The sequence below is a fragment of the Condylura cristata genome, unplaced genomic scaffold, assembly GCF_000260355.1.
Source record: "Condylura cristata isolate star-nosed mole 26May11 unplaced genomic scaffold, ConCri1.0 scaffold00031, whole genome shotgun sequence".
In the NCBI taxonomy this organism is placed as follows: domain Eukaryota; kingdom Metazoa; phylum Chordata; class Mammalia; order Eulipotyphla; family Talpidae; genus Condylura; species Condylura cristata.
In genome coordinates this window covers 14295621-14309845 of record NW_004567132.1, presented here as the reverse complement: position 1 = coordinate 14309845, position 14225 = coordinate 14295621, and the positions used below count along the sequence as shown (strand labels likewise).

Genomic DNA, 14225 nt, shown 5'->3' with positions numbered 1-14225 from the left:
ATTGTCTTCTTTGGTTCACATTCCCCAGGCATCTCTTGAATTATCTGGCAAATTTGGCTTGAAAAGGAACTGAACTGATGCAGCAAGTATCTATTGAGAGCTGTCTGTGTGTCAGACACTGTTCTAGGCACTGAGAATAAAGCGAATCCAGACCCCCACCGCCCCCCACCACACACACAGGGGACAGAAAATAATCCAAAAAAACATACAGTGAAATGTCAGATAACAGTTTTAGAATGGGGAGTGAACTGCTGGCTTCATTGACCTTGTAGGTATGTTTTTCCAGAGGGTAGTGCTGGACAGTGAAAATGCCCCGATTCTCTCCCCTCCCTTTCCTGCCTGAAGTAGAAGGGGCAGAGAGAGTGGGAGGGTGAGTTCATTTCGTTATGGGAAAAGCAATGTTTGATACCCATTTGTCAGCCCACTCTTCAACATAACTGGCGGGTCACTCTTCAACTTAACTGTGAATTTGGGTTCAATCACATTTCTAGAAATGCTTGTATTCTGACCCATCAGCCATAGAGCTAATGAAAAAATGACAAGAGATTAAATACTGTATTCATAGGCTTGTTCCAGTTCCAGCTTATCTAGGCTGGGCCCCTATTTTATGTTAGAAACCACAGGAGCAAGGCCAGTTGCCCTGGAACCCAGATTCTAGATTTTCTCAACTATTTTGAGAGCTGCTCAGATTCCTGACCATCCCTGTCAACCTCTCTATTGGATTTGCTGGAAAACCCTCACTCATTGTTCCTCCCTTTTCTCCCCTCCCCTTCCCACTCCCCTACCCTCATATCTATTTCATGGTCCATTTCCACAGGGACTGTGGCTGTCTTGCTTTCTGTGAAGCTCAGGGTTCATAAAGTCCAGCCCAGTCAGATCAGACACTGACCAAAGCTGTTCATTGCTTCTGCCTGGGAGCCACTGTAAACAAACACAGCCCTACCACACATTACCACATATGAGGATTAATTGTGCTTCTTTCTCTCTCTAAGTTTTCAGTGGTTAGAATTCCTGGTGATGGCAAAGGCCGGCCAAGGAGCTCTTTGTCATCTCTCTTAACTCTTGGCTGTGTCAAGGGGGCTGTGTCTGATGCCAAGAGCCATGGGGCTCTGTGAAAGTCTGAGCAGAGTCTTCACTGCGTTTCCGAAAGTTCCAAACCAAGCTGCTTATGCATTGGCTTTCCCAAGAGATGAGCATTTCATTTGAGTTGAGGACAGCAGTATAACTGTACAATTCAGAATGTTGAGTAAAATATTTCATCTTCATAGTGTTGTAATTATCATCAGTTATTGTTTCTTTTTTAAAATAGATTGCTTTTAGAGCATTTTAAGATCTGTTGAAAAATTGAGTGCAAAGTAGATTTCCCATAGATTCCCTCCCTTACCCTATTCTTTTCCCTATTATTAACATCTTGCTTTAGTGTGGTAAAGCACAAGGCATTAGCCAATATTGCTACATTGCTTTTAACTGAAATTAATGTTATTTAACTGAAGTGCAATACAAACTAAAGTCCTTAGTTTATATTAGGGTTTACTCTCTGTATTGTACAACATGTGAGTCTTAACAAATGTATGGAGTTAATGAATCCCCCCATTGTACAATCATACAGGATAGTTTTTCTACCCTAAAAAACCCCTGTGCTTTACCTATTCATCCCTCCTCTCCTTTTCCCAAACCCATGGCAGTCCCTGATCTTTTCTCTTCATAGTTTTGCCTTTTCCAAAATGTCATATAGTTGGAACCACACAGTGTAATTTTTCTGCTTGATCTCTGTCATTTGGTGATATGCATTTAAGATTCCTCCATGTCCTGTTGTGGCTTGGTAGCTCATTTTTTATTGCTGTATAATATTCCTTCATCTGGAAATACCAGTTTATCTATTCACCCACTAAAGGATGTCTTGGTTACCTGTAAGTTTGGGTCATTTTGAATAAAGCTATAGCAAATACTTGGAAATACTTGCAGTTTCTTTTGCAGACATAAGGTTTTGATCATTTGGGTAAATACCAAGGAGTTTGATAGCTGAATCATATGGACTATGTTTAGGTTTACAAGACATCGCTAAACTGTATTCCAGAATATCTGTACCACTTTATCAGCTAGTTTTTGTTCCCATATGGCTCCTAGGTAAAGATGAATCTGATTTTTCTAGGCAAGGTTTCAGAAATAGACTGAATAGAATAATCCAAGACAGTTTCTTACTGCTCTCTGATCTGGGACTTAAGCATGCAGCTCTGCCGCCTCCTCTTCTTTCTCTCATGCTCCTGTTCTGCCAGAGCTGAGACATCCTCGCAGGTTTCCCCCTCTTCTCCCTTACCCATCCGCCCTTTTGCTTCTCTTTTACACAACTAAAGTTAGAGGCAAATAGGCAAAGTGACAGTTGCAGAGTTGATAGGGAAGTCCACTCTTATTTTTCCATAGAGGAGCTTCATGTTTTCCCCAGGGTTCTTTTTTTTTTTTTCTTTTGTTTTTCTCTTCCTTTAAAATGCTTTAAGTTGGTGCCTAAAAGGTACATGATGCTCTCCACCCTAAGAAGTGAGGTCAGGCATGTCTCGCTCCTTACTGGTTTGTCTCCAGAGTCAGCCAGGGAGTCATCCCAAATGACTTAAATCCTTTTGGGCAGTCACTGAACAGCTCTGCTACACATGACCAGAACACACATTGGCCTAAGGGCGGCATAGCAGGAGCCTCCAGTTGGACAGTGGACTGAGAGACAGCGGTTGCATCACCACTCCTGTTAGTTCCTTCCCTCTTAGGGCTCCTGGGAGACTCCGGGAACCCCATGACTATAAAACACTGGGAGTGGGTTTTGTCTATGGCTTGTAGGCCTTGTTACTTTATAGGCAGGCTTCGTGTTGTGCAACCCAAATGCTTCAGGTTAATACAGAGGAACAGACAGATGTGCATGAGAGTAGAGGAAACTGCTGAGTGGAAAGGAATGTCCAGTGAGCAGAGGCAGCTCATCACCACGGTCCCACTGCAAGCTCCGGAGACCATTGCAAGGCTTTAGTGCATGGCCTGTCCATGGTGTGACTGCCAGCTTGTTGCGTTTGCCGAGTTTTCAGTGCTTCTGCCCATGTGCATGTGGAGGCAGAGTGAACTGTGGTTGAAGGGACTTTCTCTGTTCAAGTCTAGACTTTGTCAACAAGGTGCACCATACGCAAAGCCCTGAGTATCACAGAAATACAGCATCCCTGACCTCACCCATGAAATATCCAGTGCCCCCTCCCGCAGTCATTGTAACCATCAAAACGAACGCCCACTTGTTTCCTGATGCTCCTAGCAGGCACAGCTGCCGTGCGAACCCCAGACCTCAGGTCTGTCTCATCTGGCCAGGGCCTGCCAGGGAAAGGAGACCAGGCTGAGCACCTCGCCACCCAGGCCCTTTTCGACAGCTGAAACCCGACCCTGTCACCCTGGCCTTTTTCTCATCTGCTCTCTCCACTTTATCTACCTTCTCACTTCCAGGGCTCAAGGAAAGGAATAGAGATATTTCAGCCGTCTGCAGTGTGGTGTGGGTGGAGCAATGTGGGGTTATAGGACCGGTAGGGTTATTTGCCCCTTGATTTGTTTCCACCATCTGAACCTTGCTTCTCAGTCAACGGCCCTTTTCTAGTCAGATGAGTTCTCCTAAGGGTGCTTTTCAGCCAGCCCCAAGAACACGGAACACATGGGGTCAGAGCTGCACAGAGGTGACTGGCATTGAGGCAGGGCTGTTCTCTGTCACCCCACCTCCGCCCCCCAGGCTGCATCCATCTGAAACTACACATGAGACACAGGTATTTATTTATCTTGGCCCAAACCCCAGCCTTAGATGCCTTCTGTGGGGTGGTTCCAGGGGTGTCCTGAGCATGTGCGGTGGCAGGAAGATGTGAGTTTGTCATCACCGAATTATTCACATGGAGGAAATGGCGCAGAGTTCTGGGAGTGCTTATTTTTCACCCCTCCCCCTCCTAGCCTACTTCCTTGCTCTGAGCCCTATGGATGGACCCCGACAGAGCTGAGGGTGGGTCTGTCTTGGCTGGAACTGCCGACATCTGAGGTCCCTAAGGGCAGAGTTGCTGCTGAGCCTGGACCTAGAGGATGGCAATCCAAGACCAAGGGAGCCGAGATAGGGTCAGCGGGCCTTCATGGCTGCCCTGCAGGCCCTGGATGGGGCGCTCAGCCAGCCAGCACCTAGCAGGCCCTGTGGAAGAGGAAGCTTGACTCAGTGCCCAGACCTGGTCCAGTTCTTGATAAGGCTTTACTTCTGCCAGAGGTGACTGCTTCCTTTCAGCCTAAAAACAGTGTAAATTCATAGATTCGTGCAGATAGGTGTGAACACAGGTCTTGCCAAGAGTTTGCTCGGTGCATCCTGGCTGGTGTGAGAAGGGGCTGTGGCATCTCAGGAGACTCATCCTGAGCTTACATGTAGTTCGTGCGGCTCCTGGCAGCCTGGCTCACAGCACTGAGGGGCCTGGGCCCTGCAAAGAGGACCGATGGATGGACTGCCACTTTATCCCAGCCCTGTCTCTGGTCCATTTCCTTCCCCTTCTTTCCTCTGGGGCTCTGGGAAAGTCGAGTACAGCCCTTTCAGACACCTTGATGCCTCAAGTCAGTGTCAGTCAGCTGGAACAGGTTTTTGGAACACCTCAGCTTGGCACAGCTTCTTGCGACCTCAGCTCGGCTCTGGTAGAGCCTGTTGATGATTCAGCGACTGGGGAACTCCAGCCAGCCCCGGAGGCTTGGTGACACTGTCCTGCTGCCCTGCAGTCCCTGGATGGGGCGGTCAGCCAGCCAGCACTGAGCAGGCCCTGTGGAAGAGGAAGCTTGACTCAGTACCCAGACCCGGTCCAGGTCTTGATAAGGCTTTACTTCTGCCAGAGGTGACTGCTTCCTCCTAGCCTAAAAGCAGTGTGAATTCGTAGATTCATGCAGATGGGTGTGAACACAGGTCTTGCCAAGAGTTGCTCGGCGCATCCTGGCTAACTGTTTGATAAAGATATTTTAACCCAGTGTGTATTTGCTTCCTGGTTGGAGCTCCTCCCAGACCCCAGATGAGGGGGCAGCATTGTTCTAAGGTTTTGAAGTGGGTTGGGGTGTCGGAGCATGAAGAGGAAGATGTCTGGGTAGCAATGTGAGGTGTTGCATCACATTTGCCACTTCTTGGAAACAATGGTGTCTCAACAGCCATCACCCACCTCCTCCTGCAAGGGTCTCAGCAGCTTTTTTTATTTAATGGTTTTTTTTTTTTTTTTTTTGCACACTTTTCTGGAAGCCATCACCTCCTTTTACAGTGTGTTGTTTCTCTGATGCCTGTTCCCGTGAGGTCAGTCCTGGGTGTTTTTATTAGAACTTGACTCTCAGAGCTCAAAGCCCTTTGCCAAGATTTTCATTTGCCCTTTGAAGTAGGGAAAGAAAGATAGTAATCAATTCTCCTAAATCAGAGGAGGCAGGGAATGAGGTGTGGGCTGAAGGAAGGAGAGACAGGAGACATCAGCCCCATGAGTGACCACGATGGGCTCTACACCTGCCACCAGTGCTGATGGATGTGCAGAGGTGGGAGGAGAGGGCTTTGCCTCTGGAATGGCCAGGAGAATGTCAGAGGATGTGAGGCCAAGGAGGCCCGAAGATTGGGTCAGGTGGGTTTTCCAGGAGGGAGAATCAAGTTCATGTGTGTAGACTTGAGTCAGGCAGACATTTTGCTTGAATTTGGTCTGACTAGGGAATGTGGGGGATACCTGAGAACACAGATGAGTGTTTGGTTCTGGACTAGAAATGCCTGTGGCACATCCTGCCTCCAAGAGAAGCTCTCCCAGACATGAGTACTCAGTAAACAACCCCCCTGGGCTGGCCAGCCAGCCAACCAGGCTGTTCAGTGAGCTCTAGACCCCCTGTTGTTTTTCTGTCTCCTCCTTAAGGTCCCCAGCTTTCAGGAAAAGCCTACAGCATAAATCAGGGGTATGAATATAAACATTCAGGGGTCATCTGGTTGGGTGACCAAATGATAGGGGATCGGGAGAAGATGACACTTCCTCTACAGGTTTCTCTCTATGGTGTGACACAGGCTCATTGAACTAGAAGCCACATTTTAGCTCACCACCCACCTGATGGTGCAGCTGGACATGTATAGTGAAGCTTCTCATAGACTGTAGACCGAGTAAGTTGTAGATGTTGGGAGAAAAGGGGCTTCTGTTCCTCCATTTTCTCTGCAAAATGCCCTTCTGCCCCTCAGTGGGGGTCAGTACACACTATGGAATGAGTGAAAACACACCAGTTTTTCAGTGTTCTCATCTCCTCTGACCAGAATGAGAGCCAAGGTTCAGCTGCAGCTGTGGGCACGTAGGTAGAAACAAGGAAGGAATTCCCAAAGATCTGCTGCTTCCCCACCCCCTGCTCTCAGTACACACCACACATGCAGTGCACACACCCTCCATCTGCCTTGCAAGCTCCTGACCTCCTGGACAAGTTCAGCTCAACTTGATGCAGACGAGTAAGACACAGTTCCTGACCACACTCAAAGGAAATGCAGGTGAGATGTGAAAATTTCTGAACTACAAGGCAAAATCAAGTTAGTACCACTCTAAGGAAGAAATGGCTGTTTCTGCCATTTGAGCGAGTCTTTGAGCGGCGAGTTTGACCCTGCTGGGTGGAGTTGGGGCAGGCTAACTTGCAAGCCCAGTGTTATATTGGCTGTAACTCAGTGACAGAAGGTCCCAGTGGACAAGTTTATTACGTGCTGCTCAATATGCCGCACATTTCTCATGCATCCTTCACGTCATCGTCACAGTAACCCTGAACAGAAGTTGGGTATCTTTATCTCCTCCGACAGTGAAGGAAACCAAGACTCAGGCAACAAAGCAAAGGTCACATAATCTTGAAAGGATTTGGTTCAAGTCCTGAGTGGTGTGAATTCTCAGGGCAGGACCTGTGCAGGGAAAGGAGGATAGTGCTGGCTGCTGGCATCAGAATCCCTACTGGAGTAGGTGAGAGAAGGAGGAGCAGATGAGGTTTGGTACCAGCTTCAGCACCTTAAGTCTCTGCCCAGGACTTCGGACTGGGTTCTGTGAGCGGGGTTGCCCACTGGGAGTCTAGAGGAAGGGAGTGTGATCGTCAGGGACTTCTGAAGCTCACTCAGACTGCAGGAACAAAGGTAAAAACACTGTTGGCAGGAAAACCAGTTAGGCAGCTATTGTGATAGCCCAGGAGGGATGATGAGGCCTAAATTGGGGCAATGGCAGTGAGGATGAGGGGGGATGAATGAGAGGGCAGTGTGGAGGCTGGATGTGTAGGAGGCCTTGGCTTGGATATGGGGTGAAGGAGAGGGAGGGGTTGGTGACGGCCCTGGGTCTTTAACCCCACCCCAGATCCTAGGAGGTGGAGGAAGTGGAACAGGTCAGGGAATGAGATGGGTTTATTTTTGAACATGTAGTTTAAGGGACAGGCCTTTGGAGAGTGGTCTGGGTTGGAGGTGATGTTTTGGGTGTGGAAGCTGGGGAAGCGTCAGTCAGTCGTTGGGAATGTGAGATCTTCATCAGCAGCCCATATGCATCTGCCTTTGTGTAGATGGAAGATTCCATCTTTCTCTGATGGTGTGGTTATTGTTTCAGTCCTGTCTGGCCTGCACACTTTGAGGTCAGGCCACATGTCTCAGGTTTGGCTTGTTCAGTGTTTGCCCATGGCACATTGGTGCTTCATAAACATCTGATAAATTAACATAAGCCAACAGCAGTTTTTTTAAACTGTCAAAAGGTGTAATATTCCAAGGTCTGTACCAGGGATTATCAGTGGCTGCAGCACAGTGACTTGGAATCTCAAGTAATGTTCATTGTTGAAGCCCTCTTGGTGAATCCAGGAAAGAGGGCAGAGGTGGGGATTGCTGGCCACCCCTCTCCTTCCTGGACTTCTGTGAAGATATGATGCAGTGAGCCAAGGAGACATCTGGGACAGAAGACCTTCATCTGCGTGATTAATGAGTGCTCACAGTGGTGTAAGGACTTTGAGTACCCATCTCGTTTCATTTGATCTCATTTATACGAGGAGATGTTATCATCATTACAGATAAGGATATCAAGGTTCAACCAAGTTGGATAATGTAGCCTCCGTCTCACAGGTAAAGGGTGGCAGAGCCAGGATTTGAACCTAGGCCTGATTACAAGACTTCCTTCTGCTCTGCCTAATAGCCCTTCAGCCAGAATTAGAAAATGGTTAAGGGCTGCAATGTAGGTATCTATCGACCCATCCAAATGATCCTGAAAGTTCATTCCAAATACTTTGTTTTTCCTATCCACAGATATGTTGAGATGGATATGAGAAATAGCTGCATGCTTCTGTTAGCACTGGCTTATTTTCCATGACATCATAATCATGGGGTATTGCCTGAGTCTCATCAAGTTGGACTTCACTCACTGTGGCCATCCCATGGGTCAGTAGGAAGGGGCAGCCGAGCTCTGAGCTCACTGACACAGGTCCATTCCTTAGACTGTGAGCTTGGACTATATGACTAAGCCAATATCAAGTCTGCACTGAAAATACAGGACCTGAAAGGAGCTCATTTAGGTTTACAGACAGGATCTCTCCCATCTTCTGATATTTGATGTAAATGTCATGCTAGGGTCCTCCCTGGTGGTACAGCAGGTTGAAGCACAGTACTAAGAAGCTAAAACCTGTTCAGCATCAGTTCGATCCCACCCTGGAGGTGACCCGCGTGGAGCGGCAGACCTCTTCTGACCCACCCGCTGCTCCCCTCAGCAGTGTACTTCGTCAGTCAGCCTGTTCTGCTCCCCTCTCTGTCTCTGGTGAAGCCTCTCATCGCCCCTGCACCTCTGGCTTGTACCCCAGTTCCGTATGCATAAATAAATAAATCTTTAAAAAAATAAAATAAATGTCATGCTAAATTAAAAAACAAAATCACCATAAATGGAGCATTTTCACTGAGATGCAAATGCACAGCTTTCATTTTTGCCTAATCCTGTTCAAGCCAGGAGAAGATCTACTACAAAGTGTTTGAACAGATACTAAATGGTGGAGGTTGATGGACAGCCTGTGTCTACACAGGCACCTGGAGTTGAGAGACTGGGGAGGTCTTCTGGCCCAACACTGTCATTAAAGATAAGGAACCTGAGCTGAATTATTTATTGGCGGTGACCCCTTTTGCAGATGACCCTCTTCTCTGGGCTCCACTTTAGCCTGTGTTCCTGTATCACAGCACAGACCTGGCCTATCTCCAGGAGAGAAGAGGAAGAGAAGGTACTTTCTGGTAGGGCTATGTTCCTCTTGTGTACTTCACAGGGTAAGCAGAGCAGTGTGAGGTAGCCGCTCCCGGTAACATGTCTACCACTTACAAGCGGGGTGACCTTGAAAGCCTTAATCTCCTTCCCTCTAAAATGGGAATGAAGTAATGCCTATTTCTTAGGACTTGTTTTGAGTATTGAGTGATACGATGCAGGACACGTGGTTAAGTGTCCAAGCAAATGTTGCTACTATTCCTACTGATATTACCATCAGTCATGATGAAGATCTACTGCTGACCAACGTGAAGAGGAGCCCGACACCAGTCATGTCATGGGGGCTTCTGGCACCACCTGCCACTGGCATTGAAACACCTTTCTGATTCACTCGTCCCATGCATGGTGTGTCCGGGCACCAGGGTCAGGACCTCACTTGAGGGTTTGTGACTAAACTTGTCCACTCTCTGCATGGTTTGCTCACGCATCAGGGCCTGCTGGCTGAAACACAATACTAACTTTTGAAATAATTCCTCGATTAGACTCTCCTTGGGTAGCAGGGTCCAACCTGTGTTTTGAAAGCAGTGTTCTAGATGCTGGGTTGGGGAAAGAAAGAACCTTCTGTCCCATGATCTCGTCTACGCAAGGTGATTCATTCCCGTGCCACATATTTCTAAACTCTCCGTGCCTTCCCCAGTTTCCCTAATCCCGTTGGGCCAGTTCCTCCACAAATTCCTGCACAGCTTTGCTTGACATCCTCTGAAGAGAGTGGTTCCAGTGCCTTTGTCGCAGGGGCAAATGTGTCATCACTAACTTGAGAGCAGTCATGGCCTCTTGCAGGGTGGGGTCCTAGGGGCCACTACGTGGATGCCTTCAGCGGAGCTTTTGGGGTTCACCTACAAGGAGAGCGGGGGCAGGCTTTGGCTCTGACCTACCCCCTTCTCTCTGCACCCTTGCCCTGAAGCCAGCATCGTCACCTGGCCATCAAAACTTTGCCTTTAACACTGCCTGATAAAGCAATGCAGTATTGCCATTTTTGCTCATTTTTTGGTTTTGCTGTCATGTTTGCAGATGAAATATTGGTATACAATTCATAATGACCCAGTTATGCATAGTTCTGTGCCCACATGACTGCTAGCAGGTGTCCTGCAGACCTCAGGGTACCACCTACCCCTTCCTGAGCACCTGGCTCTGTCCCCCAAGCATAGTAGGAGAGGAAGGGAGGAACCTGGCTGCCCCCAGAACATCCCTGCACTCCCTCTTTCCTCCCTTTCTCCTACCTCCTAGCCCTCCTGCTCTGCATTAGTGCTATTCCCATATGCCTTTCCTCACCATCTACTTAAATCCATGGCCTCCTTCATCTAAAAGGTCCAAATGCAACCTTTCTCCATCTTCCCCACTTCTCCTTGGCTCTCAAATCTCACAACCACCTGCTTCACTCAAGAAACCCAGTTTACAGGATTCCAAAATGGTTGGGATGCAGAACTCCTAGCTATGGGATGCTGCTCCTGTGGCTGGACACTGAGTGTCCACAGCGGAGGAAGGGACGAGAGGAGAGGCCCATGCGGAGACACAGCCTGGATGCCAGTCTTGGATGGGAGTGGAGAGGCTGGGGGAGGGAGGGGTGCCCTGCTCTGGACCTGGGGGAGCGGGTGCCTGTCATTCCCCGCTGGCTGGCACATCAGGAGCTGGGTCACACTCTGGCCTTATTTCCTGAACCCCCAAGATCAGTAGGCTAGCACCTCTTCAGTCTTTCTGTTGGACAATTTTATTTGCATTCCAACGGCCCTGTCCTTCCTGAGGGCAGCCAGTCTACATCGGGTCGGGGATCAGCCTTTCATAAAGTTTTTATATGTTGTGTGTGGTTTTCCCCTCCACCACCCCCTTTCCTTTTCTTTATTCTTTTTGAGCTCCACAATCCAGGGATTCCCCTTTTTGGAGCTATTTAAACAGGAGTGGGAGACCGGCAGGAGCAGCCTCAAAGGGACAGCTGGCTGTGAACCCACCTCCCCGCCCCTGTCCAGCTTTTAGCCTGGACCCACCTCTGTTTGAACTGGGTGTTGTTTCCGCGCTTCCGCGGAACTACTGTGTGTGTGGCTGTCCCTGCAGCTGCGCTGTCCCCACTCAGGTTCCCCAGGAAGGATTTCTTTAGTTTTTAATGAGTCTCCAGGTCTCTGAGGCCACGTGCTTCTGGAAGGCCCCGAACAGCCAGGCACAGCATGTGGCCAGCAGTGTGGCCACCTGGGCTCCTGCAGCCTGCTGGTCTGGGGGTTTGCACATTCACACCCTTGCCCCCAGCAGATCTTGCTCAGAGTGGGGGGATGGGGAGGGACTGGAGGCAAGGAGGCCAAGAAGCAAGGAATGTGGCCTCTGGAAGCTCAGGACCAATCCTCGCCTGCTGGGCCTGCTGAATATGTTGCTTGGGTTCACTGAGGGTTGAAACTGGTGAGCACAACCCTGCCCATGTGTGGTGACAGCCTCAGCCCAGAGGCTATTGGGAGGTAGGCTGATTAAAGTGTGTCTTGTGTAAGGGGTCGAGCAGACTTTGGCTTGGATTTGGTTCAAGAGCTTGGGCATTTTTCTTCATCTCTCTCAGCCTCAGTCTCCTCCTCTGTAACGCCAGGGGTCTCCACATGCAGGGTGCCGGGAGGTGACTATATGTGGGTTCCTGTGAGGACTAGATGAGTTGACACATGTCCATGTGTGTGGCCAGCAGATGGTCTCCACCTGACTGAGAAGTAACAGAGGCTGGCCCTGTCCTGTGCTGGGCCCCTGGGAGGTCCCGGGAGGGAGTTCACCACAGAGCAAAGGGACAGGAAGGCCCCGGGCTCTCCACACAGAGCCTCTGCTGAGGTGGTGCCTGAATCAGGATGGCAGGGGGAAGCCTGGGGCATTAAAGAGTTGTTTTCCATGGGAATGGGAGGTATAGAAAAGAAGTATTCTTCTGGTATAGTTCAAATTATGAATAAAAACCCAGTGTCTTTCATCTGTGGAACATGATTTTGCAAACACTAATTAGTTCCACAAACACCTTTGTGAGTTTGGCAGCTGCTGGCTCACAGGTGAGGAACAGATAGGGGGGTGAAGTAACTTGCCTGCAAGGCTGGGGGAGAGCCCCTCCTCATGCCTGGCAAATAGATATCGTCTCTCCTCCTGGCTGCAACTGCACAGTATTCGTTTCTTGTCTTGGTTTTGCTTAAGCAGAGGTTGATATGGAGCCCAGTGATTATTTTAAACTGTGCTTCCTCTGACTGACAGAACAGGGGAGGGAAGTGGCAGGGGAGGGAGGTGGCAGATAATTCATTCGTTAAGGGACAGTGTGTGACAGGCCAGTGGTGCTTCCTCTCAAGAGGTATGCAAAGCATCCCGGGTCATTCTTTATGTTATTACAGGTCACCGGCTGCCTCTGGTCCAGAGTGGTTTGTGATGGTGCCAGCAAAGTCAGGTCATGATGGGTCCCTGGTTGACAATGTGGAGCTTTAAGACTTTCCTGGCTTTGGCACGAGGGCCTCACTTTCATGCTTGTGTAGATCAGGGACCCAGCCTGTTAGATATGTCCAGGGGTGCTAAAAGCCACACTTTCAAGGTGAGCATCTGCTGAAGAGTGAAAAAGAATTGCATCAAGAAGACATGTGAATCTACCTTCTCTCCTCACCCACCTACCCTAGCCAAATACCTGATTCAGGACTTTGTAAGAGCTTTTGGAAAATCCATGCCAGACTTACAGGAAAAGCAGTCTGATATTTCTGTGCTATTTCTCGTTTCAAAAGCCTAAAGGGAAGTCCAAGCACGATGGCTATATCTACTCCAATTGTGTGTCTCTCCAGAGAGTCAAGACCTTGCTGTCTACGCCCTGAGTGAAAAGCTTCACACTAGTTCTCTCGGATGGGGGGTAAACAGTACAGATGTTTGCTGCTTTCCCATGCTGACTTGATTCTTCTGTCTTCTGGGATGTCCCATGCAGGGTGCTGCCTTATCTCATAGCTACTGTGGCATCCTTTGGGTATTTCAGTTTTAGGAAGTTATTCTAACTTACTTCATGTTGGTTACATAATTCATAAGTGGTTCCTTCTTCGTTGGGATTTTGCTGCTCCATTTCCAGAAACCTCCGGTAGTGTAACACCAGAGCACGTCAGGTCATCTGCTGGTGAGGATGTCTCTGAAGGCATGCAACTTCTGTAGTCACACACAGTCTCACGCTCGCATGGGCCCCAAGTTGGGATCTGAATGCTGTGCTGTTGCAATCTTGAAATTTTTGATAGTTTCATCTATGAATTTATTTCATCTATCTTGTAAGCAAAGTCCAACATCACGATGCATTGGAGGCTTTGAAGGCTTGACTCCCATGGTCCAGCCTACCGCTCCTCCGTGCCTGCCCTGCATGGGTTCTGCCACACACCACCTCGCACCCTGGACACCGGAATGATTAGCCTTAGGAGTGTGCTCCTGAGATATCAGGGCAGGGTGTGGTACTTCTGCGGCTCAGGGCAGCTCGCTGGCTGGCACCTCTGTGACATGTTCAGTGGGAGCTGGAAGGAGTTGTGCCTCTCCCCCGCCACGACTAAGCCACATACCTTGGGATTCCTGGCATGGAGGTGTGTAAGGCCCTGGGGGTCCACCTCTGGTTGGGGTGGCTGGTTTCCCAGGGAGGATGAAATACCTAAGTAGATTTCCCTGCACTCAGGTGGTCCCTGCATGCCCATCCAGCTGCTGGCTGGAGGGGAAACCCCTCCAGCAGGAGCCAGATGCCTGTCCCCTGGCTGGGTCTCCCTTTGCCCGAGTCCCCAGTGCCTGTGAGGAGCTGTGCCCATCTCTAAATGAGTGTCCCTCCTAAGAGGCAAAAACTTCTGTGTCTACACCCTGAGTGAAAGGAGAAAGTAGCCTTCCACCTGCACAGCGGGCTTTGCATGAGCCGTGCAAACCTCCTGCTACCCAAAAGGGAGAGACGACATAAATAACAAGTGAAAAGCATCATGACATACAAAACAATGTGAGTGTACTTTAAAAACCACCAAACTG

At 49.1% G+C, this 14225-nt stretch overlaps 1 protein-coding gene across 1 annotated transcript in view; it reads left to right on the top strand.

Annotated features, from left to right (window-relative positions):
- Positions 1-14225, top strand: part of TGFA (transforming growth factor, alpha) — a 94014-nt gene that overhangs the window by 18202 nt on the left and 61587 nt on the right. The window lies entirely within an intron of this gene.